The sequence below is a fragment of the Carlito syrichta genome, unplaced genomic scaffold (genome assembly GCF_000164805.1).
Source record: "Carlito syrichta isolate Samal-C Ts95f unplaced genomic scaffold, Tarsius_syrichta-2.0.1 Scaffold121636, whole genome shotgun sequence".
Taxonomy (NCBI): domain Eukaryota; kingdom Metazoa; phylum Chordata; class Mammalia; order Primates; family Tarsiidae; genus Carlito; species Carlito syrichta.
The window spans coordinates 39,231-45,577 of record NW_007065732.1 but is presented as its reverse complement, the minus strand read 5'-3'; positions in this window follow the sequence as shown (position 1 = coordinate 45,577).

Sequence of the window (6,347 nt, the reverse complement as noted above, 5' to 3'; positions counted from 1 at the left end):
CAAAAAAAAAAAAAAAAAAAAGAAACTATCCAAAAAAAGGAACTATCAAATGCTGTTCAAGATTTTTGTAATGTGTGTAAGTGGTTTATTTGGGTTTTCTGTTTGTCAGTCAATTTTAGTCATTTAGATTTTTCTAGAAACTTATCCCACTTAATTTCAAATTTATGGCATACTATAAAATGATTTCTAGTAATTTCCTATCATTTGGAAAACTTCTGTATCTGAGATGTTCTCCTTCTTCATATCTAAACATGATTTATTTTTAGACAAGCTTCAGGCCCCACTGATTCATTCATTCATTCATTCCTCTTTTTATTCCTCTTCTTCCTCCTCCTCTTCTTCTTGTATTAGTTTTAAATACAAACCCATTATTTAATTAGTTTTAACATATCCTTTTCAAGAATCTATTTTAGTTTTTTCTTCTTAATTTCTTATTCAGGAACAACTTTAGACTTAAAGGAAAGTCTCAAGAATAATACAAATAACTCCGGAATACCCTTCATCTAGATCCCTCTGATATTAACATCTTACCACGTTCGTGCAGGGAATTGAAGGGATTGCAGGACTGAGGAACGGAGAAGAGCCCACCATAAGGTGGCGGAGCACACCTCAGTGGCACCAGGGGCAAGACTCTGCCTGCACACCCACTGAGCGAGCGGGGAAGCCGCCCACGCTAGAGACCATCCAGGGCTGTGGCATGAGAGCCACTATCCAGAAAGGGCGGGGCAAGGCAAATCCTGGGTATCTCTGGGTCAGAGGCATTGGGGTCTTGGTAGCCACGTGGTTTGTCTTATCTACGGCCAGCAGATGACAGGTACGGTTTCCCAAGTCATGCAAAGCAAGAGACTGCTGAATGACTACAAATGTGCCTGTACTGGGGCTGTGATTAAAACAATGGGATGTTTTGACATTTGAGGTTTTGTTTTTTTGTTTTGTTTGTTTTCATGAGTTGCAGTCTCACTGTGTCACCCAGGCTGGAGGGCAGTGACACGCTCACAGCTACCGCAGCCTCAACCTGCTGGGCTCCAGCGATCCTTCTGCCTCAGCCTTCCAAGTAGCTGGAACTACAGGCGCGCGCTACCACGCCTGGCTTTGACATTTGAGTTTAATGCTAGTGGACTTTTGAGGGTCTCAGCCTCCCACGAAGAAACAAGCAGCCTAGGGGCCCCTATATAGAGGCCATCTTTGGCTCATTGATAACAATTGATGTTATCTTTCTCTTCCTTCCACCTCCGTGCACGCATGTATAAATACTTCAGTTTGCATTTCCCCAAAGCAAGGACATTCTATCACACAACTCAGTCCATTAGGGCAATCAGGAAATGAAAATACAATATACACCTAACCCGCTGATCTCATTCATGCCATACTAGTCATCCCAGCAATATCCCTCCTCACTAAAGGAAATCTTGGATCCTACACTGCATTTCTTTTCATGTCTCTTTGGTATCCCTTAGGTTAGAAGCGTTCCTCAAACTTTGTCTTCCATAACACTAACATTTTTAAAAATAGTTACAGACCAGTTATTTTGTAGATTGTTCCTCAGTTTAGGTTTGTTTAATGTCTCGTGATTGGATTCAAGTAATACACTTATGGCAGGAATTTTTTCTTTGATTTCTTCTTTTCAAATTTCTGCTCACACTTGTTTTCTTTTTTTCTTCTTTTTTTTTTTACCTTTTTAAGGGTTAACTCATTTTTTCTCTCTCTTTTAAAATATTTTTTCCAGAAGACATAGACTCCAGAGAAACGGGGGTCACTGCTCCCTACTCTTTTTCTATGCTAGCATCAAGTTGAATGTTCATTTTCAGTCTTTTTATTTAATACATATCTTAGGACTAGAATAAGTTAAAAAGAAAAACTAAAATCAATTCTTGGGAAGACTTTATTAAAACTAATAAAATAATTGATTTGTTTTCAAAACAACAAAATAGACAAACCAGGCAAGATTGATCAAGAGAAAGCAAAACAACAACAACAAAACACCAAACCATTTTTAGATGTGGAAAAGGAGACAGTTTCGGATATAGTAGGGTTTTTAATTATAAGCAATTACTATAAATAACTTAATGCCGTAAATTCAAAACTAAATAGAACAATTTTCTAGAAAATATAATAACATTTCCTGACAAAGAAACAGAAAACCTGAAAAAGAAACTACTAAACATGAAATGAAATGGATCCATACTAAAAAATACACCCATCAGAGAAACACCAGGAATTGTATCAAATTCTCTTCAAGAATTTTGCAGTGTGCATAAGCCACAACAGATTTATGTCTAGAATATATGAAAAAAAAATGAAAAGAAATTAGAAAAAGACAACCCCCCCCAAAATACAGGCAAAGATGATGAACACACAAAACAATCTTATATACTCTACTGTTATACTCATATCTAGCAAGTAAACATAAACAGAGAAAAATACCTGGCAATTTTAGGAGTAGTTACCTTGGAGTGAGGGTTCACACAGGATTTATGAGGTTTTAATTCTTTAGAGAATCTGAAACAAGTAAACTTTTAACATTTGTTCAATCTGGAAGATAAGTAGAAAGGTTTTTCTCTCTCTTTTTTACTTTGCTATTTATTTAGATAGTTTCTAATATTACTAATTAAAGATAGTCTTAAAAAAAAAAAGAATTATGAACATGAAGTAGGGGAAACCTCCTCCAATAAGACCCAAGTGCAAATCATGATGGGGAAAAAAAAAAAGGACAGGCACATTTGGCCTTATCCAGATTTAAAACCATAGTACCAGCTTCATGTATTCCCCAACTCAAGTCTGTTCCATCTTAAGCCAAAAACGCATCCAACAGAGACAAACCCTCCTTCATCGACTCTGCATCACATCCCGCCCTGTTGCCCGCCTGTCGTCATCAAGTGCCTGAAAATAAGAGTCTACTCGGAAGTGTCTCCACCGATTCCCTCTCCAGCAGTCTGCACACCAGGCGCTCACCCTATCCAGCCTCGATCCTCCCGGCCAGGCGCGATCTGCCTTCACGTCTGAGCCTCGCCTTCCTACTACTTAGTTTTCCCACGACCTCATTTCGGCCTCCTAACTCCAGTCGCTGCCGGTGTGCTCTGACCAACACCCGAATACACCCAGCTCTACCCGGCGGCCCTGCACCTGCGACTGGACGCCCTTGATCCAGCCTCCCTCCTGCGCCCAGCCTCAGTCTCAGCTCCCAGGCACTCCATGGGGTCAAGTCCAGCCCTGCCCCTTGTTTTGTGCCTCTCGCCCCTTACAAAAGATGCTCCTTTGTCCTGGGATACTCTGGCCCCTTTCACCTACAAAAGTTGCTCCCTCGTCCTGGGATGCTCTCTGGCCCCTTTCTTCACCTCTGACCTGAAGTCACCCCTTCCCCCGTCGGAAGTGGCCGTCCCTCCCCCAGGGTGCCCATGCAACCTGATAGCTGGGATGACCATCGAGGTACCCTTCCCCCTTTGGTCGTCCCTTCTGATTAACGTGACCACCATTTCTCCAGGACTCCAACCGACGATGGGCCCCAGTTCTTTGCTTCCTAGCCTCTGACCCAGGCAGGCACTCAATGGATGTTTGCTAAATGAGTCTAAACCCCTGAAATAACCGTTTCACCCACTGCCTTCATGCCCCTCATAGCTCATCACCTACTAGGGGCTGCAATGTGGGGTCTGGGAAGGCTGGAGAGAACAAGGGTGTCCCCTACAAGGAAGGGGGCTTTCCCCAGCAGTCCCTCCTCCACCTGGAGACCCGGGCACCTGGGCAGGCGCGAGTGGGGTGGAGTTCAGGGGCCCGGATGGGCAGAGAAGCTCCAGTCAAGGGACGGCACCCAACAGGTCTCCGGTGTCCTCTGGGCAGAGAGACAGAGTGTCGGCTCACCTGGTCCAGGCTGTCACACCCACCAGCAGGTCCCTGCTCCAGCCTCTATGGAGGCAGGGCTGCTGGAGGAGAGGGCAGTGAGACAAGAGGTCTGCCGCTGCTCCCGGACCCACCACCTGTAGCGTCCCTAGCCCCACGCGACAGCACCCCCTCCCTCCGCGGCAGACATCAGCCGGAGCCGCCCCCCAGACCCCCGCCCTGCCCCGCGCCAGCTTTGCAGCAAGCGGATGCCCGCCACCCTCGTGCACGACGCAGCCCTGGGGCTAAGGCCCCGCCCTCTGACGTGCGCACAGGCTGTCGGAGCGGGACTCAGGTGTCCGTCGCCGCGGGGACAGCCTGGGGTCGGGAGGTGCGCACACCCGAGTCTGACACCTCAAAACGCTCGCAAGAGCCCCTCCGGGGAGGACTACAACTCCCAGAAGCCTCCGCAGAGCCACACTTCCGGTCTTCCGGAAGCACTTCCGGTCACATCAGCGTCGAGGCAGGCATGGCGTGGTGCGGTGCCCTGGGCTGTACCGTGAAGGTGTCCCTCTTGCATGTCCTCCACAGCCTGCGGTCCACTCGCGGGTCCCACGCAAATCTGATCTGACCCCAGCCTTGCGCCTTCCCGCAGGGTGGGCTATAGCTGCCCCTACATGGGGAAGTCCGACCTGGCCCGGCCCTAGGCCTCGAACCTAGAGAGTCTGTAACTCCCGGAGCGAGGGGTGGGGAGAGGGGTCCTTTTAAGAATTTTTTTTAATGGTCTAAATGCCTCAAAAACACAGGTTTAGTGGACACAAGAAGCTAATTGAATACGTTAAGGAAAGGAGCGACCGAACAGAAGCAGAAGACCTGAGTTACCATAGACAAGTCACCCGACCTGCAGGACTCTCACTTTCTCAAAGGTGAAGTAAAAAAGCCTGCAAAGATGAAATACAAATCTGCTTTTAGTTCTAAGATTTCATTGTTATACACGAATCACCTCCCTTTACTCATTCGCACTTGAAAATGGTCAACTCTACTGGTTAGTAAAGGGAAGTAGAAAAATACAAAGACAAAAAAATCATCCATAATGAATTTGGACTGTCATGGTACGGTGCAATCATGGCAGTAACTTCTTATGTCTCAATGATGCCAGTTTGTAAATTAACAGTCTTATTTCTGGGTTTGTTTTAAAGAGACAGAAGGTGATTCTGAGACAAAACAGTAAGAGAAACTAAAAAGAATAAGCAAGTCTGTGTTTGGATCACAATCTTCCCCTAGGGCATTATAAAAATCTATAAATTATAGCTGCTTTACATCTAGAGTCATTGATCTTCAGCTGTTGTCCATTCTGTGTTGATTTTTTAAAAATTCGTTCAATTATCAGTGAGCCACTATTTCTAGAAGCATTTTGTCATTACCACTTTATTAACAGAAACTGAACATAGAGACAACTGATTAAAGGCTTTGTATAAAAAGCAATGTATAAGGCCAGGTGCGGTGGCTCAAGCCTGTAATCCCAGTACTTTGAGAGGCCGAGGTGAGAGGATTGCCAGAGTCCACAGGTTCGAGACCAGCCTGGGCAACATGATGACACCTCGTCTCTACAAAAAAATCAAAAAATTAGCCAGGCACGCCTGTAGTTCCAGCTACTTGGAAGGTTGAGGTGGAAGGATCACCAGAGCACAGCAGGTCGGCATGAGCATGCCACTGCACTCCAGCCTAGACAACAGAGTGAGACTCCAACTCAAAAAAAAAAAAGAAAGCAATGTATAATATTTCCTACTTCCCACAATTTCAATCTAGAGATATTTTCAAGATCATGAAGCCAAGGTAAAAATGACATCAATTTAGATACAAGAAAATTATAGACTCTGATCTATTTAAACTTGATTTATTATTTGACCAATATTTTACTATTCTGTCGTCGATCTTGAGGTTATGAAATTTATTTAAATTTGCACCACTTAAAGAACAAAGGATAGCTTTTCCACTTTCATAATGGTTCCTGTGGAATTATATTTTCTCAGAGTCTCAATTTGATACGAATTATTCAGAGCCGTTTCGATTGTACCAACTGTTGGTTTTTATTGGCCATATCCAAGCTAGTCAGGTAGAACCCAGGTCCCTTCAGGTACATTACAAGGAATTGCCTTCTTCCTATCTTTTTAGTGGAAATTTGCATATTACTCCTTGAGCTACTTTGACATTGTACTTTATGTTATTTAAACTTGTATCATTTGGCATGTCGCCTTCTCCTAAGCTGGCTGACTGATCTCACTGCTTCATGTTTATGAATATCATTTGTTAAAGGAAACCTCACTTTTATTACCTGGTTCCAACAAATAAGATGGTTGTAAATGTTTTTTGAGCAAGCTATAGTTGCCAATAAAATTTATTCTCTGGAAGGAAATTTTAAAAAATTATTTTAATAAAAATAAAGGTCTGTTCTTCAGTACTCATGACACTTCTTTTTTTTTTTTTTGAATTGGAGTCTCACTCTGTCGCCCAGACTGGAGTGCAGTGGCCGC